Source organism: Chinchilla lanigera, unplaced genomic scaffold (assembly GCF_000276665.1).
Source record: "Chinchilla lanigera isolate Chin_1 unplaced genomic scaffold, ChiLan1.0 scaffold00003, whole genome shotgun sequence".
In the NCBI taxonomy this organism is placed as follows: domain Eukaryota; kingdom Metazoa; phylum Chordata; class Mammalia; order Rodentia; family Chinchillidae; genus Chinchilla; species Chinchilla lanigera.
Window position 1 is genome coordinate 44,220,432 of NW_004955404.1, and position 24,343 is coordinate 44,244,774.

Sequence of the window (24,343 nt, forward strand, 5' to 3'; positions counted from 1 at the left end):
ATGGACCTAGCATACTTTACCTATGTAATTCATTTTCTTAAAAGTCATAATGGAAATCCCCAGGAAAACAGTGGTAAAGGAGGGAGTTATAGAGAGTAAGTATGTGTCTGCAAGACAGGATAGGTTTCCAAAAGCTAAGTTTGGGACTTAATTTTAGCCTAAAATTGACCTGTTACAGGACCAAAATCTATCTGAAGATCCACATACCCACAAATCTGCAGAAATGGGCCCCAGGTTCCAGACAGTCAAAGACACCATCACAGATAAAAACCAGGTTTCTGAGTATTAAACCTTCTCAAGGTTTTTTCAATACAAATACTTTCCCAAAATATTTTTTTGAGAAGGAAGGAGAAAGACTGGTCTATCCTTTAGAGAACCAATATCTTTGCTGAATCTCCTGTGATAAGGCACAATGCTAGTTACTGGGTATATGAAGATAAGTAAGATATGGTCATAATCTTCAAGGCACCAACAGTGCCAGGACAAAGCAAGCACAAGGATGAACCTTGTAAGTGCTAGGAGAGAAAAATCCTCAGATGAGTGGTAGGGGCAGCAGAGAAGTGTCAGAGCAGTAACACATCAGAAGTAAAGAGAGGGAACTTGAGGAGAAAAGTAGTTTCACCCAGGCCCCCCCGCCAAAAAAAAATGAAAATGAGTATGACAATAAAGGGGCTAAATTCACAAAAGCGATCAAAACATATATTAATGTTTTTAAATATATTACACTGAAAAACACACTGCCATCAAACTCACTGGAAACACTCTCCCTTGTGCAGAACACATTTGCCCCACCTTTCTTGCCACTTTCTGAAGCAGTTCTGGAAGTTCTCTTTCACAAGTGTCTTTATGAATTATGATCAAAAGTACAGTGAATGCTGCTGACATATGCCATCCAATGGAAATACAGTGTTTCCTCATCCAACTTACTTACTGGATCTGGCACCAGGAAAATTCTGGCTCATTCTCAAAGTCAAGTGACCTGAAAAATAAATGTTTTTAATCAGTTCAGGACATTGAGACAGCCATTACCATGGAACTAAAGACACTTGTCTGAAGAAAGGGAGAGTATTTTAGAAGCAGATTAATGTCTATTTATACACACTTAGTAATTGTATATATGTGATGCTTGGATACCTACTTTCACTGTGCAATGATCAAATCACAGAATTCAAGATACCCATTGCCTCAAACATTTATTATATCTTTGCTATTAGGGAGCAACTATTACACTGTATATGTGTAGAAACTGATACAATCAGGAGCTCGGCTGAGTTCCTAGGTGTCAGAGGAGATGCATTACATGTCACTACAATGAAATACCTGAGACAATCTCATTATGAAGTAAAGAAAGGTTTATCTGAGCTCACAGTTCTGGAGGTTTCAGTTCAAGATCAGGAAGCCCCACTCCCTGAGCCTCTGACGGCTAGAAGGTGCGGCAGAATAAATAGTTTACATCATACGCCAGAAAGCAGAGTGATTGGGAGAAATGGGGGCCCACCAGCTCTTCTGAGAGTACACCCTACTCTAATTCCCTAAGGACCACTAGTCCCCACCTCCTAAATGTTTACAGCACCTCAAAATATCTCCACCCTGAGGACAAAGCCTTTAACACAGGAAACTTGGGGGACACCACCCATATTCAAACCACAGTAGTAGGCAATTAAAACAAGCTGGAGCCAGGTCTTTAGACACATACTACAGTGGAATAAGAAACTAAAGCAGACAGAGGGCTGCCTCCTGCTCTGCCCCACCCCATGGAACAGGGGCAGAGGAGAATGATGGATCTGCACAGAGGGAGTGCCAAAGAAAAGCTCCTGCAACTGTATGGGCTCAGGGTTAGAGTACTGAGTCAGAGTGGAGAAAGTGTCCTCACATCCCCTGCCCATACCCTATTTGCTCCAAAGGAGACCTTAGCAAGGACATCTGATGAAGCTCTCAGGCAAAAGCCACTGGTGGAAGAGCCTGGCTAGGAATGCAGGTCTGCGTGTGAGCGGAACTGGCCTGGCCCCTGGCTGCAGCTCTCCTCAGAGACCGCCACACACAGCACACGCACGCTGGCTGTGCACCGTGTCTCCACAAGGCACCAGGTAAACCCTGTCATTTGCCTCCAGTGAGGAATCCAAAATCCCACAAGGGTTTTTAACCAGGAGCTAGGCTCTTCAAGCATCTGTTGCATTAAGACAATAAAAACCTTAAAACCATCAAACACTACTTCTATTTATCATTCATAAAGCAGCTGCAAAATTTTATGAGATGTGAATGTGGAGCAATGTTCTGTTGTGTGCTTTGCGGATGTCTAAATTGTACTTTCAGTATAAAAATACCTCACCTTAGGGGAATTTGGAAATATCTGCCAAAAATAAAAATACATATATGAGGGTTGATCAAAACTACCGTAAATGTTTAAATTAGACAAAACGATTACATCAAAAGACACATTGTCAAGAACAGTGAAATAATGTGCTGCAAGTCAGGGGCAATGTTTTGAGGGGGATTGATGGCAATGTATTTTTTATTGTATTATTTTTAATTAAAACATTTACCAGATTTTTAATCACACCTCACACTATTTCGCCAAGGAATTTTACTCCTAAAAATTACTCTCCATCTACTTGCACATACATAAAAATACAAGGTTTTGAGGAAATTCACTGTATCACTATTTGTAAAGAACAGTGAAAGCAAAATAGTCATCATACTGGGAATAGTTAAATTATGATCTAGTCACAGAATAGAGTAATACATACCTGTTAAAAAGCAGCCTTATGTTTACTAGGATTGAATTGCCTCCACTAAATATTCTCACCCAGAAAATAAATGACAGTGTGGAACACAATATGCATAATACACTGCACTCTGTAAGGAAAGTGTATGGCAGAATGTCTAAGTCCAGTTCCAGTGCCAAGCTACACAGCCTCAATTCTAGCCTCTGTGACTTCCAAACTTATCTTAAGCAAATAACTTCCTCATCTGAAAATGTGTATTTAAGTGGTCCCCCTAGGCCACAGAGCGCCTGTAAGGACTACATGAATTACGTAGCATGTAAGTCAAAGACTGCCAGCATCCTTCTTGCAGGCACGTACGAGGCCAACTCAGTGCCTCTCTTGCAGTAAGATGTGGGCATGCAATTGAGTTCTAGCCAATGCTCAGCAGGCCTGGCTTGCAAAAGCCCTCTTGCACGCCATCCTTTATGCAAGTTGTCCAGCCAGAGGCTGACAGGCAGGGCAGCCTTAAAAGTGACTTACTGAGGATGGCAAGGCCTCTGCCAGTCTGCATCCCCATGACAAACTATGGGTCCCTTCCCCTCACTACACTCTCATAATGCTGAGTTAGATCACCACCTTTTTTGGGTTTGAGGCATGACACCTTTTAGGGTTAACGGATGACAACAATGTTACCTTAACAAGTGGGGTAAGCTCTTACCGTGTTTGCTGCTATTATCATAATTGCTACTGTGTTTGTTGCTAGCATGTAATACAGCCCTGACAGATACACAAAAAGTTGATAATTGGGTTTGCCTCTGGCAAAGGGGACTGTGAAGCCTCTTATACCTCTTGAATTTTTGGCATCCGCGTGTTTATACGCATGTGTCATGTCTGCATCAGGCAGCCCAGGCTGTATCATGCTGTCATCAGTAAATGCTGCCATCTCACAGCCTTACCGCACAGAGGTTTGCTTCTCACTGACAACAGGGTCTGATGCTGGCCAGGAAGATCTGCAGCCTGCAGCTCCTCCACAGAGGGACTCAAGGGTGCAGTCTCTTTGTATCTGCCACTCCTTGATTTATTGCAGCACCGAGGAGAGAAACAGGGCTAGCAATGGCACATCCTCTTGCAGGCCATTGCTCCCACACTTCAGTGACATGATGCTTTCTATGCTAGGCCTCAGGAATTTAGCTCAGACATGTGCTCTAGAAAATTGGGTAGCTTGGAGAACACTTCCCCCAGTGTCCTGGACTTGTGACAGTCCTAGAGAAACAGGCTGAGGGTATTGGCCTGGCCTTTTGCCATGTGACATTGCTTTCCCTGACTACAGACACACAAATTGGAAACCTATCTCTAGAAAGGCAAGACTGATGCAGCCAGGCAGAGGCCATTCCAGGTGAGTCAGACAGTTTGGGTAAGACACAATAAATGAGAAGAATTAGTGCTTAGTTCTGTAGTCTTTACACTTTATACTCTGTCTTAAGAGCTCTTGTGTGCTTTCTATTTTAATAACTCTATTCACTTATTAATGTGAGTCATGTCAATAAAAGGAGGCACATTTTCTTAATCAAGAAGTCCTTTGGAATAAAACATTACCTACTCAAAAATAATTTCTATTCTTAAAAAATGGGGCCAGAGATGTAGCTCAGTGGCACAGGGCCTGCCTGGCAAGTGGGAAGCCCTGAGTTCAATTCCTGGTACAAAAAAAAAAGAAAAAAAAGAACATGCCAAAATGAAACTAAGGTAAATGTCAGCAGCTAGGTGGCCTTTAAGTCTCTTTCTGCCACAGCAGAGACTTTCACTGCTGCTCTTCCCCACAGGTCTCTGCCCCTCAGAATGCACAGGGCTAAGTAACTAGTTCTTGCTAAAGGGCTATGACCAGTAGTAAAGTGTGTGCCTTTCAGACCAAAGCCTTTGGGAGCCAGATTCTCAACTCCTCTCCTCTCCCCTCCCCTTTCTCTTTCTCTCTCTCTCCCTCTCTCTCTCTCCCTCTCTCTCTTTCTCTCTCTGACTGCCATGCTGACCTGGAAGCCTCATGTTTTCAATGGCAGAACTACAAGTGCCAGAGTCCTGGGTCTTGGAGTCACCATTTGGGAAAGAGCTGCTCTCGTGAGTTATTAAGCTTGTGGTGCATTTTGTATGACTGAGAAATAAATTTGCACGTGATGCTGAACGCCTCATTTTTATCACAGCACAACCTCAGCTCAAATGACAACTGTCCCCAACCACTTCATACATGTGAAAAATACCTACTACACTAAGTAAGATAGACAAGTATACAGCAAATGTTTGCCTACATAAAGTAGGAGAAAAAGTATTAAAAGTCAGAAATGGGTGAAATAAGAAGTATTACACCAAAAGTTTCTGAACTAGTTTCCATACATCTGTGGCTGGTACCTACAAAAGTACTATGGAAGACCTCTAGATTTTTCTATGAAATGGCAATTAACACCAAATATTGGATTGACCAGTCCTTCACATCAAGGACTTCATTACCTCCATTTATTATAATCCTCACTATCTTTTTAAAACTGTAACTAACATTTTAATGAAATTTAAACACCTACTGAATGTCTATCATGTACAGAACATCTTCTCAGCAGAAAGCTACAAAGGTGACTAAGACAAAACCACTGTTCTTGCAGGCTTGTCAGACAAGTGTATGACAGACACACTCACAGGTAGTTCCGAAACCGCATGGAGGGTGGAGGCCGAGCGGAGCGCCAGTTGCTGTGGCTGTGCAGGGAGCTCTGGCTCAGGCTGGGAGAATTGCAGGAGGCTTCCCAGAGGAAATGATTCCTACACAGCAATACGTAGGCTGATTCTTGTCCTTTGCTTTTTACAGAGGAGCACAGCTACCAAATCTAGATGTGCTTTTTCTGTTCTGTTAGAATTTGATTTGTGTAGAGTAGTTGCCTCTTGTAGAAAATGGTAGCAAAATATTGACTTCACGGTTCTGAAATTTCAACTTGTTTTAAGCAACCAAGGATAGATATGAAACTCTCATCCACTCTCACAGTGAAACCCAACCACTGTGTTTTTTTTTGTTTTTGTTTTTGTTTTTGTTTTTGTTTTTCTCCGGTACCGGGAACCGAACACACGACCTTGCGCTTGCCAGGCAGGCGCTTTTGCCGCTGAGCTAAATCCCCAGCCCCCAAAACCCAACCACTGTGAATTCCACCCTCCATGTTCACTTAGCCTAAGTATAACTCCTCTCTACAAATGTGTATACTATGCTTCTGAAGCTCCCCTGTATCCTATAGTTTATTTTTCTCTATAGGTTGTGTATCCTTTTAGGCATAGCTTAGAGCAGTAATGGTGGCCTACAGCACAGTCTGCAGTGGGTTATTTGTATCATCCAAAGCTCTAAAAGGTTGGCCATTACTGGCTTAGGATATCAGTGGTATTTTAGGTGTAAGGCCCGACATTTTAGTATAGTGGCCAAAAACTTAGTTTAGGAACTAGTTCTTCCTAGCTCTGGGACAGCTAGCTAAGTGACCATAGATAGGTGACTAAATTTAGTGAGCTTCTGATCTCTCACCAGTAGAAATGACATGTTCACATGATCAACCTCAAAAAAACTTATGATGATTAGATATATATAATCCAGCTGGAACAGTAATTGCTGTGTGAAATAGCTGATATTATGAGTATTGTTTTTGTTCTGTGTTGTTAACTCTATAGATGTATTTTCACTTAAGATTTATAGTTCCATCCTAAAATTAGATATTTAATTTTGTATGATAATGAGGCAATAAAAATAACAAAGTTAAATGTTTGAGAAATTATAAGATTTCAAATACAATGGTTATTTAATAGTGTTAATAAACCAAAAGCTAACAGTTCCCCAGCACTTTCGTGAATGAAGGAATTCAGAATGCAATTGAGTTGCTAAGGTATTGAACAAAGCCATTTCCCTGGGTGGCCCTGGACCACTTTATAAAAGAGATTAACTTCTTTATCTGTCTAAGTCAGAAGGTCTGTTAAGAATATGAATATCAACATCCTATAAATTTCATGTCTCCGAGAGGTTCCATCTCTGGAACATGTTCTTTTATAGCTTAAGAAAAAAAAAAAGCATTGAAAAACCCTAAAGTCAGGAAGTCATCTGCCACAGGCTCCTAACTAGTCAAATTCACTTTAATGGTTTCATTTCATATATAACACAGCTGAATTCCAGAAACATTAGTATTAACCAAAGTTATGAGCTTCAGCGGGGACTGAAATTCAAAATTCCTGCCTTACTGGGCTTCACCTTCTACCATACGGTAATTATCATTACAAAGTATAATACACCACAGAAATGAAGGAGAAAATAGATCAGTTGAGTGACTACAATTCTGAGAATTAATAAATCTGAATTTTAAACACTATTTTTGCCCTGACTTGCTCTACACTAACTTCCAAGTCATTTATCACAGTAGGATTTCTCATGCTCTGACAACAGAAACCCAAAGCACTTTATAAGAATACTAATCCTACCTGCTTCATGGAGATGCAATAATAATCGCAAAGTTCTTTGAAATGGCAAGTAGTAGAAGAGAAAATGTATGATTCAATGTCCTATTCCTATTTCAATATCAAAGCCCAATGCTGTGAGTTAAGAACAGAATAAAATCACTTGAAAGCAAATGGTTGAGGAAATTTCCCAAAGCTCAGCTGTATCTCATTATATCAGATCCTTTAGTAACTAGGTATGCAACTATTACAGTGTAATCACTGTTCTGAAGGTAGGCTGACTTTCTTCCCTTTGCTCTGAATTATCTCACACATTTGGTTCTCAACATTATTCCAAATCTTCTTAGGTTTAATAATATGTGTATGTGGATATGCATGTGTGTATACAATGTTAGAAGCAAGGTGGGAGATCAATGAATGTGGCAATCCCATTCTTTTTGTGCCAGAATGCTCTTTCATCAGTCTTTTAGATGCACTTTTTCAAAAAGTTTCTTTCTGCTTCACTTAAATACAGATCTGACATCGTGATAGAAAGTGACTCTTTTTTGTTTGTTTTGGACAATATAGTTAACTTTCATTAAAATGTTAGTTACAGTTTTAAAAAGATAGGATTATAATAAATGGAGGTAAGTAATACAGAATTTTAGAATGAAGTCCTTGATGCGAAGGACTGGTCAATCCAATATTTGGTGTTAATTGCCATTTCATAGAAAAATCTAGAGGTCTTCCATAGTACTTTTGTAGGTACCAGCCATGGAACTTCTATGAGTTTATAGACTTTTATCTTCTAGCCTGTGACCTAATGAAACAGTACCCAGCTACCATCTGTAGCAATAGAGAGGCCACAATTTCAATGTCAGGTGTTAGGAGCTCCACAGTGTTCTGTATGATTTGTATGATTCATGTCAAGTCACTCACTAAATATAGATTTGATAATGGAATTAGTTCATTATTTCAAACACAGCCAGAATAAATAAGGGAGAAACTGATAGTAGGGCAGAGAACAGTTTAGAATTCACATAAACATGGGATTTGACAAGTAGCCACACCTTCCTTTCAGTCATCTAAATAATTCAGAGCTGTTGGAGAAAACAGAGTAGGTGGTAGAAGTTTACGAAAAGAGGCTGAACAGAGGCGTCCGTGCATACCGCAAGTCAGAAAACGTGAATGCATGGAAATAATTTTAAGCCTAATCTGCTGGGAGTTTTGAGCAAGAGATCAAGATAATAAGGTATATGTTGTAGGAGCAGAGATTGTACCTGGAGTCAGAAAGATTATTCAGGAAGTTAGTATATTAACTTGGGAGACGTTGATGAAGCTGAGCCGGATGAATGACAACGGGATAAAGAAGTCAGCAGGCCGTCGAGAGCCGGTTTTGAGGGGATGAGAATAAGACAAAGAGAAAATCTCACCTTCTTGAAAGCTTGGTTTCAGTCCACCAAATCCGATGATGTTTGCGGTGTAGTGCGATTCAGACAGAATAACTGCGTGGGGAGGTTAAGAAACACACTGAACCTCTACTGTGCGCCAAGCAGGGGTTTAGAAGCTGATATCACAATATTGAACCTATCTGCACCTTTGGTAGGTAAATGGATAAAGTGTACTATGTGTGGACAATGGAATATTACTCCTCAGTAAAAAGAAATAAGGTATCAAACCATGCAAATACATGATGGAACCTTAAAGGTACACACTGAAAAAAAGTCAGTCTGGAAAGTCTACATAGGAGGTATGATCAATAAGTGCAGTGAATGTTTAAATTTTTAAAATGTCATTATGGTAAAGAACACATTGTCCTTCAAACTACTGTGCTCCCCCTTGCTTCAAATATATTGTTTCTGCAATTTTCTGAAGCAGTTCTTTAAATCTTTTCTCATGTGTCTTTAGTTGCATTGTTGTGGGTGCATCAGTGTCCTGAATCATTTCAAAACATTTACCTTTTCTGGTCTCTTTGGCTTGGGGGAAGAGCCAGAGGTAGCACTGTGCCAGATCTAGTGAATACAGTGGGTGGGAACACACTGTGATGCTTTTCGGGCCCAGTCTTTCTGTTGGATGACACTCAGCAGCAGCCTTCACTGTTTTTCTGGGCATACATCATAAAGACATGAAAGAAGACTTCCAGACCTGCTTCGGAAAGAGTCAAGTATGTAGGGACAAGTGTGTTCGCAGAATGGGGGAGTATTCTGAGATGAATACATGGCAATGTGTCTTTAACTGTAAGGAATTATTTTAATTTAAGCATTTACTATCACATACTTTGGCCACCCTTTGTACTCTATGATTCAAATCATAGGATATTATGGGAAAGGCAAAAGTACCAGTATGATGACCATAACAAGATTAGTGCTGGGTGATATATGGGAAATCTCTGCACCTTCTGTTTAATTTCCTTGTGAAAGTTAAACCAGTTAGATTAAAAGATTAAAATTCTTTTAAGATGTATTCTTGGCTTAAAAATGTAAATTTGAAGAATGATCAATGGTTGAAGAAAAAGATAAATAAGTATAACACAAAGAATTTTTAGGCAATTAAACAATTTTGCGTGATGCCACAATGTTAGACATAGCTCATTATACATTATCAAAGTCCATGTAATATATAGCATCAAACAGTAAATTATAATATAAACCATGGACTTCAGGTGATTATAATGTGTCAGTGTAGGTTCATCAGCTGACAATCATACCATGCTTGTGAAACATGTTGATAGTGAGGGAGACTGCAATTATAAGGACAGGGTACATGTGAGAACTCTACAATTTATGCTCAATTTGTCCTTGAACCTAAAACCATTCTTTAAAAAGAGGGCCAAAAAATCTCATCCTTCTAGGAGTAGAGAAGAACCATATACATTCAAGGATGAGGAGTTTATATTTTAGAATAGAAACAAAAATTCCAAATGGAGAAAAATTATCATGTAACCAGCAGAAAACAAAAAAAGAAGTGATTACGCTACTGGAGTGATTGACACTGACTATCAAGAAAATAGCTATTACATAACTGAAGCTGGGAAAGGTATGTGTGGAATCCAGAGAGCTTCATGGGATATAGTCAGTAACAATCCATTTCAGGATCTGTAATGTTCTGTGATTAAAGATTATGGTCCATATAATGTATAATTTCAATATATCATATTATATATTATATAGTGGAATATATATATTTCACATACATTTATACATATTCTATGAAAGAAAAAACAGTAGAGAAAGGTCAGAAAACCCCAGGAGGAGTGAAGTTGCTCTTTAAACAAGACAGTCATTTAAAAGCTTCATTCATTCAGTTGCATTTAGCAGGTCCTGAGGGAGAGACAGGAGACAGTGCTGCTGTCTGGGAAAGAACATTCTAATACACAACATATATTTAAACACAAAAATATGCTCGGATGTTCAAGAACAGGCATGCAGACCAGAGTTGCTAGTGTATCTTGAGCCAGGAGTGGCTAGACAGACAGGTAGACAAAAGTAGATCATCCCAGTGAGTGTAGGACTTTGTACAGATTTGGGTCCTGGCTTTGAAAGAGATTAGAAGCCAGTGGAAAATCTGAACCAGGAGAACAACATGGTCAAATCTGTATTTTAGCAGGCTCTCTGCAGTTGCTACCTTGAGAAGACACTGGGAGGGGAGAAAGAGTGGAATCAGGTAGAGTAGTCTGGACTTGATGGCAATTATATAAGAAAGATATAGTGACACCTTAGACCAGCAGGGCAGGTGTGGTGACAAGCAATTGGATTCTGGGTATGGATTCTAAAATCCATAGAATTTGCTAATGCTTGGGAGATAGAATGTCAGAAAGATATCAAATGGAAATGGCAAGGTTTTGGTTTAAGTATTTGGAAGTTTGAAATAGTCTTTCATTGAGAAAAAGGGTATGGAAGCTACAGGTTTGAGGGTGGGAGGCAAGATCAGGAATTTTGTTCTGGACATGTTGAAGTTCTTGTTGCATAGCCAAATGAAGGTGTCAAGTGGAATCATAGAGAAATGATTCTGGAGACCAGATTTGAGCCCCATGATGGAAGATTAAATTTTGGCACATAAGCACACAGAAAGTAAATAAAGTTATAATGTCAGTAGCTTTGAAATGGGGATTTTAAAAAAGAAGAGAAGGTTTAACAGCAGAAACCAGAGCCCTTCACCAATGATAGTTTGGAAAGTTAAGGCACAAATATGAGATTGACAAGACAGAATCAAGATTTTGTATTAAAAGAAAAGACTTTGTGTGTATGCATGCATGCATTCATGTGTGAGATGGGTGGAGAGAGCCCTTGGACAAATGAATGAGAGTTACAAGCATGAATGAATGATCAGTTGATGAGTGAAGTGAAAAATGAAGAGTTAGGACTGTGTAGTTAACAATGGGAAAAAATGTGAGGAACTTGAGAACCATTTTATGGAAAGGTGATAGTAAGAAATCTGACTGAAATGGATTCAGAGGAGAAAAAGAAGTTGGACATACTGGTGATAGACAAATGGCTTAAAGAGTTTTGCCATAACTGGAAGCAAATAAAGTTGTAGCTGATAAAGGGTATAGGATTAAAGGGGGATTTTTCTGTTTCAATTGAAGAAAAATGTACCTTGTTTGACTTATCTACTGGAGAGAAAATAATTCATGTTGCAAAAGAGAGTGGATAATTGCAATACCAATGTCCTCAAGTAAAATCATGGATTCAGTCAGTGAAGGAGAGAGAAAAAGACTAACATGGAAGTAAGGAACATATTACAAATATTAGTCCTTACCCATGTATGGGAAATGCTGAGTATGTGGAGGTCTTCAAAAGGAATTTATAAAACCCACATAAGAATGTGTTACCAGTTAGACTGCCTAGCTGCACTGGGTGGATAATTTGGAGCTTACAGGGAAATCCAAGAAGTCAAGAATTTCTAGACAGTAAAGTAGGACCACAAAGAGGGAACTCCTGAAGAGATCGATGGAAAGTCATTGTTTCTTTGTAGCTACCACCTGGGTGGGTTATCCAACATGTGGTGTTAGGCCTGGGGTCACTGCTGGACATGACCAGCACTTAGGAGGACAAGCTAGACATGGAGCACAGGAGAACAAGGATCATCTGATACCACACCTCTTCATCTGTCACATGGTCTGAACACTACTAAAAGTAGCTTAGCAGTGGATTCACTATACATCCAAATTCTGTGCAATTTCTCTTTAGATCACTTGCAACCTAACTATACAAAAAAATTTCAGAAAATGTAGCCCCCAGGATGAAAACAACACAATCTATGATTTCCATTCTTTTAATTTAACATCCACATGTATCTCTTTTTTTAACTATATTTAACTTTCAAATAAAGACAATGGCAAAGGATGTTTCTAGCTAATATGATGCAATTACCACAACCAGAAACTACTTGCAGCCTTCCTAAGAGACCATAGGTTTACTTTACCCCTACTTAAGTGATACTCTATCTTTTTATACCTGAGTCACAGTCTCACTTTGATATATTATAACTTAATAAACATAAAATTAACTGTTATTCATAACTGCTATTCCCTAAAAGAAGGAAAGAGGGAAGGAGAAATCTAAAATTTCTTATTGTGTACAGTAATGTCTTAATATTAAAAAAACTACTACTACTAATTCTGCCACTTTTCTCAGTGAGGTTTATAGTGTCTTTCCTCTACTGCCTATTGTATATATAACACTTCAGCTGGTTGTGGTTCCTGGCCTGTAAAGAGACACAATCCTTCCTTCCTGAAGACAGTTGCTTTGGGGTGGTTTTCTAATTGTTCTCTGACAGAAAATGTGAGTAGATGTGAAAGATGTGAAAGGAGCTTCCCAAATATCTCCAACATTTCACACACATTCTTATCTGGCCCAATCACGCAAATGCTATGCTTTTCACAGACCAGTTATTCTAGGGTAACAGAGATGGTTGCTGATATTCCATGAGCATGAGCCCATTTTCTGTAAAAGGAATTGCTTTGACAACAACAATGATGTAGTATAACCTTGAATACAGAATTCTGTATATTCACAGATGGTGAAGCTTTCAGAAGAAATTTGGGCAAAACAGGCAAATCCACATGCAAAGCAAATTTTAGTGTGAATAAAGTCATGTTTCTTCCAAGATGGAGGCAGTTCAGTATAATCAACCTCCACCAGGGGACTGGCTGGTTCCCCTAGGAAGTGGTGCTACATCAAGACCTTAGAATTCATCCCTTTTCATGGCACATTGGACAATGAGCAGTGGCTGCAGGTGAATCAACCTTGGTCAATAGAAGTCCATGGGGTCAAATCAATGGGTAACCTCCATCCTTGCCACCATTGTCACTTTTTTCTGACTTTATTGTAAAGAAAATGGATGTTTGGCACCAAGAGCTAATAACAATTTTAAAAATGGGACATTTTACTCACTAATAATTAAAATCCTTTTCAGTGGAGGTTCTTCTTTAGTGAGCATTCGTATGAAACACAAATATATACATGTCTGGTACTGTTTTTTAGAGATTCATGACATAGATACAGCCACACATCTTGTATTACTCAGCTTTCCTGACTGCCACCACTTAAAGGGGAGGAGTTTATTTGGCTCACAGTTTCTAGTGGTTCAGTACACAGTTGGCTGTGACCAAGGCAGAAAGGACATAGTGGAAGGGCATGGCAGAGGAAAGCAGCTCAGCTCATGGCAGTTGGAAAGCAGAGAGATAAGGGAGGAGCCTAGGAGGGAGCTATACCCTCAAAAGGCATGCACTCAGCAACATATCTCTTCCAACAAAGTGCTGCCTCCTATAAGTACACTTATCTATGAACTCAACCACAAATCAAGCCACTGATGAGAATAGTGTCCCCCGATCCAACTACCTCCAAAAATTTCTGCCTCTAAACACATGACACCCTTAGGGAACATTCTATATCTAAGCCATAACATATGCCTTCTCTGACCTCCAAATTACCGACTTTCCAGTCATGTTCCTCCCACACCTCTGTCCACCAAGTAAAACTACTATCCACTGTTTTAGTCACTTTTCTCATTGCTGAGACAAAATATGTAACACCCAAAGTTAAAGAAGGAAAGATTTATTTAGCTCACAGTTTGTGGAGGTTTCAACCCATAATTGGCTGGTTCCAAGGCAGGGTGACACATGGCAGAGGGGCAACCGTTCATGGCAGTGGAAGATAGCAAAAGCAACAATGGAGGGACAGAGAGTGAGACAAGCCTCTTTTTGTCCCATATATTGCATCCAGTCTACTGGGATTAGGGTGGTGCCAATCTAATCAGAAAACTGATCCAGTAACCACCCACCCTTAATCTGGGTTCTTACACACATGTATACATATGCAATCATCAAATTATACGCTTAAAAATGTGTGTCGATAACTCACCATAAATTAATTCAAATGTGAAAAAATAAGAGAAAGTGAAGGAACAAAGCAAAGAAAAAATCAGCCTGGCTCATAATGGCTTTATGAAATGCTAGATGCAGCTTCACATGAAATCAAGCATATCATGAAATCAAGCATATTTTTAGATCTAAAAGAAACAGGAGTCTTTAGGTTCTCTGTATTGTTTATTGTTTATACAAGTTTGCACCACATATTCTGTTATTTGCAATATAAAGAATCTTAACTAGTACATATTCAGATAAAAAAATGCTTAAGAGTCATTTTATAATTTAAAACACAAGTATTATACAATGCTTTAAAAGTTTCAAAAAGTTACAAAAACAAAATAAAATATTATTTTGGAATATGGAATCTGATTAATTCATAGTGCAATGCTGGAATGAAGGGTGCTGAGATTAAGGGTGGGTGTACTTGCCTGAGGGCTGTACTTGTCTGTGCAACTTGCTTGAGACTTTATCTGCTCAAGACTGATCTCACATATACCACCTATCCTTAATGAAGGAATGCTGCTAAATACAGCAAACATTTTTACTGAATCTGGCAATAGGTTATGATGGTTATCTTGGTGATCCATAATCAAATATAGGACATGATAGCAAGTCAAATTTTGTTTCTTAAAAAGAAAAAAATTATCAGAAGAAGATGACATAGCTTTATCTTAAAATTCTAAGTGCCTGTGATGTGATTCACCTACTGCTGCATTTCAAAGGCCCTGCAAAGCATTATTATCATTGTAAGCAAGAGTATGGGTCTGTTGGGTCATACAGCTTAGTGGTGGATCAGTTTTCTCAGCAGACCCAGCCAGCTAGAGAGAATTTTTTCATCTGAGATGCCTCAAAACTCAGTTTTTTGGGGGGACTGGGGATTTAGCTCAGCGGCAGAATGCCTACCTGTCAAGCGCAAGGTCGTGAGTTTGATTCCTGGTACCGGATGAAAAAAAAAAAAAATTTAAAAAAAAAACTCAGTTTTTAAAGTTATTTTGTCTTAGTAGCATACTTAAATGAAAACTATGGTACCCCTCAAAACCAAAGAGCCTCATTAGGGGTCATATCACTATTGCTGTTCTAAGAGGGTTCACAGGCAGCCACTTTATCCTTTAATTTGGAAGTGATATATCAACATACCATGAGATGCTTAAAAACATCACAGGATGGAAGGACTAAAAAAGGAGAAGGGGTATTTTCTATCCACTTTTATACATGTGTTTTACCAAGATGCCTAAAGTAGTTCCTACTCTTCTCTCACTGGTCTAATTAGTATATCATCATCAAACTAGAGGATCAGCGTGATGTCTTATGGAAACATAAGAGGTAATAAAGACCTCACAGATGAGATTATAACAGAAAATTGGAAAGAAACTTGCATCCTGAGGAGGACACTGAAGGAGTATTACTGTTTTGCCTGCTGAAAGCAAACTGATTCTGATGATGTTTATTAGCAAGGATAGAGAAAAAACAGTGACATTAATCACTGTATCAGTCAGGGCTGAACCAGAGAAACAGAACCAATGGGAGATATATATTGAGATAATATCAAGGAGTCAGCTTATAGGATTGTAGGGCCTGACTAGGCAAGTCAGAAGTCCATAGTACAGGCTTCAGGAATGGCAGGCTAAGATTCTCAAGCCTGGGCCAGTGCTACTGTCCACAGGTAGAAATTCTTCTTCATTAGGTAACTGACTAAGTTAGGTGCACCCAGATTATCTAGAACAATGTCCCTCAGTTAAAGTCAGTTGGTTGTGGGTTTTAACAAAATATAAAATATACCTTCATAGTCACACCTAGATTAATGTTTGGGTGAGTAACTAGGGACTATAGCCTCTTCAAGTTGAACACCAGGTGCCAGGGATATAACCACATTTGTAAAAGCTTTCAGAATTGAATAGATCACTTAAGTTTAAAAAAAAATTTCACTTCACTCTCCAACGTACATCAATCCCCTCTGAAGGCCAAATAGATGAGCTGAATGGGGATGTCATAGGAATCACCACACCCCATGTCCCTTCAAGTCCTTGATAGTGGCATGAATCTCTAGAGTCCCTCCAGGAATGTGACATCGCTTTTAGTGCATTTTAGTGAATTTTTGAAGGAGAAGCCATTCCAGGCTTTCCCACAGACTTCCTCCCCTCTGGGCCCTCTCTCTGTGGGTCTGGAACCTGTAGAGTGAGAATTCTTCCAATGGCTAAATATTTCTCTACCAACAATGAAGTCCAGATCTGAGGAAATAAGCACCAGCTAGGTTTAGGGCATTCTGAGATCAACACAATATTCTATTAATTATTTTACTTCCTTAAATCCTTAATCTTATAGGTAATCTTATAGTTAATCTTCAAGTAATCCTTAATCATCAAGATGTTTTGAGTCTCCAACAATTTGTATCAGTTCAGGGCCAAAAACTTTAATTAATTCTTGTATAAATCGTCTTTCCCACCTCTGGAACAAAATAACCAATACCCACAACATAAAGGAGGTGAGGTTTAATTTTTCTCACAACTTTCAGGAAATTGTGCCCATGGTCTGCTGGCTGCAAGGCAGAAGCAGTGTGGTAGAGAGGCATGGCAGAAGCAAGCTGCTCATTTCATGGTGGACAGAAAGCAGAGAGACAAGGGAGGAATAAGGAATGAGAATGCTACACACCACTCCAGGTCACACCCCAGTGACCCACCCCCTCCAACAGTCCCTACCTCTGAGTACAAGTCCTTGGAGGACATCTTAGATTTAAACCACCTTGGTTCTCTTATTCTAATTCATAGTCACCCAGGTAGGTAACTGCAGGTTTCTTTAAGGAAAGGAGAAAATTGTACAATAGAATCTATGGCAGTATAACATAATTATTCCTCAAAGGGACCTGTCTCCCCTGTATCTAAAGGGCTCTATTTCTATGAATTGGCTCTATGTGCCTACGTATTAGTCCATTTTCTGTTGCTATAACAAAAATTCTGAGGTTTGGTAACTTTTAGATGTTTACTTAGCTTAGAGTTTTGAAAGTTCAAAGGCTTGGCGCTGACATCAGCTTAACATTAAGAATCTTATGGCTGCTGGCCACAGTAATGGAGGCACTGTCAAGAGGGATCATACCCTCAGGCAGTAAACCAAAGAGCATGAGGGGTCAGCCTTTGACCTCACACTAAACTTCACCTCTTCAAGGGCCTACCACCTCTCAACATTACCACACTGAGGACCAAGGTTCCAACACAGGCAGGACAGACCATATCCAAACAATATCAGGCTACAACTCTCCTTTGTGGTTATTAAGGTCAGACTATTACTCACAAGACCTAGAACTCTCTATGGCAAAAGCCAAGTAAAATTTTAGTAGATTGTTCATCTATTTAAGTCACCATGATCAAATCAGCCAACACAAAAAGTAACAGTGAATTAAACCATTCTTATTTTAGGTCTGATCTTCACTGCAATCCCATGCCCACTTTGTCACATTTAAATAATTAATCATGACTTCTTCTGATTATCCACCTTAAATTTCCATAATCCCCATTGAGTTCTGAGCAGGCTCCCTGAACCCCTTTATCTCCCCTGAATTCAGAGAGTTCATTTCAGTGGCAGCATTTCCCATCCCCTTTTCTGACCTACAGAGAACAACCATCACAGAGCTCTTCAGAGCTGAGTATATGCCTCACTGACATATTCTCAATGCTTTAAGCTCTTAGTCAGTTTGGACTGCTATAATGAATTCCCATAGGCTAGAGGTCTTAAACAACAAACATTATTTCTCACAGTTGTAGAGGTTAGAAGTCTGAGATCAGGGTGCCAGCACTGTTCGTTTCTGTGAGAGCCTTTTTCCAAGTGACAGACAATTGACTGACCCTTGTATCTTCACGAAGTAGAAAAAGCTAGCTAGCTCTCTGACACCTGACCATTTGCCAGGACTCCCTCCTGATAAGCTAATCACTGCCCATAGGCCCCATTTCCAAATACCATAACATTAGGGTGAGGTTTTTGACATATAGATTTGCAGGGAAACACATTCAGCACATAATACTTAGTAAATAGAATGTCTTCTGCACCACTCTCCCAGGTGGATTATTAAAGGGTGAGTGAACAAGTCTTCATAAAACACACTCTATACAGATATTTTCCTCCATTTTATAGGTGCTTACCTTAGGTCATTCTGTTCAATAATGAATTGAGAATTTTAATTCTAATGTTATTTGACATCCCCAAAGCATGTTTCTTACATTAATAAGACTCTTTTCAGACAGAAGACGAGCTTACTCCAGCTAGTCTTTGAAGACTAAGTGGTGCCTAATATCAGAACCCATTACATACTTTTTATATACCAGATTTTTATATAGCAAATATCATTCTTATTCCAGGCTCTGAATTCAAACATTATTGACAGATTATTATCCCAATAAATTCACATAGACAAATACCTTTTCAGACATTGTTATAGATACCTACTTGAACTTGGTGGAACTTGCTTATTGAATGAATATCTCAATGCATATGAGAGGCAAACTAGGTAAGCAGAACCTGGACTAGAACTCAGTCTGAAATAGATTCATTTCTGCCCATCACGGTACGTGGTATATGCTCCCTTTCGTGCCTCTGTACTTTGTATTGTTCCCGACTCTTACTTTGCTGTAAGAATGCCTACTCATCTTTAAAACTTGAAGTAACCATCTTTTTCTATTAGGTCCTGTTAGACAGTCCTAGGTGAGAAATGACTGCTTCTTTCTTTAATTCATACATGTCCAATGCACGTAATGTTGCACATGTATTAGTTGGCAGTGTCCTAACAGAATAACCCAAATAGGGTGATTTACAAACAACATACATTTATTTCTTCGCAATCTGGAGGCTGGGAAGTCTAAAATCAAAAAGCCAGTAGATCCAGTGACTGAAGGGGATCCGCCTCTTCTTGGTTTACAAACAGCTATTTTGTTATTGCATCTTCACATGTCAGACAGCAGAGAGTGGGAGAGTCAACTGTCATGTCTCTTCTTACAACAGCTCTACTCAGCCATGGAGGGTCCACCTCACAAATAAATTACCTCTCAAGGCCCCACTGTCTAATGCCATCCCTTTGCGGGTTCAAATTTTTACATGTGAATTCTGGGAAAGCCACAACATTCAGTCCATAACAGCTGCAAAGGGTGAAAAACATTGTCTTGGAGAACAAATAAATGTTTACTGTTTTTATATAAAACCCAGATTTGAACACTGTATATGAATAAATACACATTATAGTATACACCTGGCATTCAAATTTAAGGAAAGGAGTTATTAGAAAAAATGTGTAAAGTGTCCTTTAGAGGGTGATAATAGAAAACTATTAATAAACACTACCCTGAGCTGATATAGGATCTGTACATAACTGAGTTTCTGTCCTTCTAATGATGATATGTTCTCACTTACATGTCTCCATCTCCCACTACACCACAGACCTTGAAGACAAGATTCAAGATTTTTATAGGCCTGCCTGAAACATAGTAGATGCTTTAAAACATTTTAAATACATCAATGCACAAATCACAAAAATAACTATTTGCAAATTCAGGATGAAATCTGGTTTTTTGGGGAAACATTCACATCTGACATGTGTCTCCAGTTTAGAGAACAGTACCAGTAATTCCAGGACCTGGAAGCCTCCCTCTCTCAGCCTTATTTCTCAGAGGGTATTTTAGATGGGGAACAGTTGGGGGAGGAGTGTGCTTGTGAAATTACCATGCCTGAGAAAATTGTGCATGTGAAAGCTTCCCAAGGAAAGCATATGGACTAATTGCGCTCCTCCCCACCCCATTGTATAGCTAGAAAGGTGGGTCATTTTAGGATAAGACTGCTTGTAAATATAGATAGTCAAGTCGTCACTAACAACAGTGCAAAGCCCTGTTCCAAATTACTTTCCGGGTGAGTAATAGCTAAGGTCCAAAGACTATACTCTAACTGATAGACTGTGTCCAAGAGAAAAAAGCAAAAGCATTGCTATCAAATTTGATTTTCTGTGTCCCAAAGGCAGTGTTATTTTTGACAAGGTTCAATACAAACTACTTCCACAAAGGAAAATGTATGATTCCTAGCACAGCCTTTCCCCCCAGTGTGTGGTAGGGCAACATGAAAAAGCCACTGGGTGCTCATTAAGGGCAGCCCTTGAAAATGAGGAATTATTCTGCACCAGCCCACCATAAATAGAAAGCCCGGCAATGTCTTCAAGGGTTTCAGAACATGCAGATATCTAGACAGCTGCTACTTGATGCCAACAGCAACCGTCTCTCAAATGGGAATGTGCATTTGGCCTCAAATAAAGAGATTTCTGTGTACTCGGTACTGCAGATGATATTACAGAGCAAAGGCAATGCTAGTTGTGGCCACTTTTCTTCCAGGGAGAAGCCAGGCTAGGCATGCATAGGTGTAAAACAATTAACCTTTTAATACAAACATGGAGATTGGAGCTAGAATTGATTCTCAAAAGAGCTGATTCTGTTCCCTTGCCAAGAAGAGAGCAGCCGCTGAAGGAAGCATCACCAGCTGCTCTGTGCGCGGGAGGGGAGGAGAACCTCAGGATACCCAGGGTGTCACATCACCCTGCGGGCAGCGCCTGCAGCCAGCTCAACCTTGGTTCCCACACCTGTCTTCCGCAGCAGCTCAGAGTATGCCTGCTATGTTCACAGGTTGAAACAGGACACAGGTGAGAGGAAAATAATCAGTCCTACAGCAGGGCTGTGGTAAGGGTGGAGGGGCCCCCCTGCTCCATAGGGAGCACAGCTCCTCTGAATTGAAAAGAGAAGTCAGATTACTGAGGAAGTCACTCAAATGAGGCATGGATAATAGAAGAGATTTGGTCCTTTGTTCAGCCAATTTCTATATATCAGAGAGTACCTTTGCATTAGGAATATTATAGCAGGGGAACATTTAAAAACTAGCACCTATACTGTAGGAGAAGAATTAGAAAATAAACAGTTGTGCTAACAATCAATGTTTTGAGACAAGAGTGAACAAACAGGAATAAGGCCCTGAGCTCATAGAATTATTTGCTCATAGGTTATTCAACCCCTCATCTTAAACAGCTGGCAGGGTCCTGCCAGTTCCTGTTGTCATGACTTGATTTCCTCTGGGAAGAGGTTGCAGAGGACAAGGCTTCCCCCAGGCACCTGGGGATAAAATGGAAGTGTGAGCTCAGGAAGGTGTGTGCTTCAGCTGAAGTCCAGAGACTTCGCAATGCACCCCAAGGACAGAAGGCTACAGACAGAGGCTAAGAACCTCAGGTTCTTCATGATGTGAGTGGCACTGATTGGGTGCCATCTTACAAGGGGGAGATTCAGAGTGAAAGAGGGCCTGGGCTCCTTCCACGAAGAACCTGCTGGCTGGGATTCAGTGAGAAGTCTAGGTGCTCAGTACTGTAAACAACCAAAGCAGCCCGCCAGCATAGCCATCCCTGCTGAGGTTACTCTGGGACTCTACTGGCAGTTGTGCCCAGGGAATACTACCCAGGGCATTACAGGTACCGGACATGGGAGGGCCAGCAGCAGCTTCTGTGACTCACCTCCTGTTTGCCCAGCTGGGCGCCTGTCCGGGGTGATTGTGACAAGAGGGTGCTTATGAAACAAAACACACAAAAGAGATTCAAATTTAACACACAAATACCAGTGTTGCGTACCTGGCCTCTTTCAAGCACCGTGGTAGACTTTTTGCGCATGTATTCACCTTCAAATCCTGCCACCTTGTGAATTTCACCTTTCCCATGATATCAACAACTCTGTGTTTTAGATAAGAAGTCCAATATTCAAAAATTCATCCAGTATCACAAAGCTATTAAACAGCACGTTTCTTTCTTCAACTCTAGCATGTAAAATAGCAAGTGTTTCAATAAGTATGACCACGGAGTTACTAAAAATTCCTCTCTAATCAGATCCCTACCTCTGCTTCTCTTAGCTTCCAACTTATACCTGAAATTGTTAATCTGGGGTTTTTTCTCCCTTTTTCTCTAGTCTCTCCTCCTTCCCATTTATTTAGTGAGAATTAAGGCCTTGGTCTAAGTCCAGCTCCCATCTTAACTTTCACAGGATGGTTTTCACAGGAGATGGGAACAACTTTTCTGATTGGGCTCTATTAAGTGGTAACCTGGGTATCAAATATCCACTATGCATCACATGACCACTTGATCCATTCCAAATAGAATATGCAATTATTACCTTCCACAGAGTCCAAACCACCCTACAAAAATAAAATCTATAGAAAATTACCCAATTCTTTTGTCTCCTCACTCTTTTATCTGACATTTTACTGCTCAGCTTTTGTGCACAGTACATAGGGTAGCTTGTGTCATTTCCTATATGTTGGTGTACTTAAGGTTTAAACTTGAACTATTCTAAAGGCCATTCAGAATGCCTGCTTGCTAAAACTATTTTTGATATGCTTCTAACAACTTCAAGGTGTATAATACTTAGGATGCTAGACATTACCAATTTTTTGAAGGCTGCCTTTATATTATTCACAACATTTTACCAGGAAATCACCTTTGAATGCAGAGAATTCAGACACTATACAAAGGCAGTTATTACCAAAAGGTTGAACACTGCATAAAATGAAAATGTCAATGTACAGTCAATTCTCAGTGGTTGTTTCATGTTTCTACACTTGATACCTGAGTCATAAGATGCACTCCTTTGCTACTATGAAATAGATGTGTAGATGATGATGGTGGTGATGGTAATGGAAGTGAATAGCAAACAAATTATTACTGAATACCGGAAAGATAAAAGACCCTTATCCAAAAAATAAGCATAAAGATTATTTTGTATTCCAGAGAATATGTTGAAGCAACATGCCAGATCGTTACCAAATTCTATGAACAATTTTTCACCTAAGAAATTCATTCTGAAATTACCAACATTTGCTTTTCTTCAAAAACTGGAAAATCAATCCAGAGGTCAGAATGGAATGATCTAGTAGTAGCAGGTGCATTGGCAAGAAGTTTTTGCAAAAGAAAGATAATGCCATCAGGAATAGGTTCATGGAAAAAAGAAAAGCAGCCTTTTAAAGCTGGTTAACTCAAAGCTTTCTGGTTCTTCTGCCCTTTTACGTGCAATCCCCAGAAATGTTTTACGAGCCTTAACATGAGGGTAACCTTGGTAAGTGGTGTGTTTGGACAGAAAATACACAAATAATTACATGACCTGTATAACAGGACAATTAGCTCACATATCAGGCACCAAATGGCCCCAAACTCAGACACAACTCCAGCTAGCAAGGCAATTAATTATAACACTCCCCCTCGCCCTCATCTCTCACCTGCAGCTCCAATCTACCTCAGGTCTACTCTGCTCATTTCTTTGCATATTGCTTTCCAACTACTGTGTATAGTGTCAGGCACAAATCACTGAGAATATCCATAGATGCACATATTTATACTATATACATAAAGTCATGTAAAATACATTTTACAAATAGTATTATATTTCATAAGTAATACCTATAAATATCTAAAATATGTTCATCTAAAAGTATATTTTCAAACCCAGCAAACATATGCATAATAATTCATAATAGATTGAGTTTTTAAATAAACACACTATGTCTGCTTAGTTTCTTTTCTACTTTAACCTACAGAGCAGGGGCACAAAGTGAGGATCAAAAAATTCTGACTCAAAAGGACTGGCACAGAGGAAGCACAGAACTTGCAGAGGGATGCCTATATCCACACTTGAACCAATTAATTTCAAATCTTTCCAAGGTCCAAAGCAGAAATAATATTCCCTACTTGACTCTGTTTTCCTCTTAGAAAGCTTCATGAGAGTGATAGTAACCATTTCAGTAGTATGTTGGTTCTTTGTGATTGTCAACTTGATTAGAATGA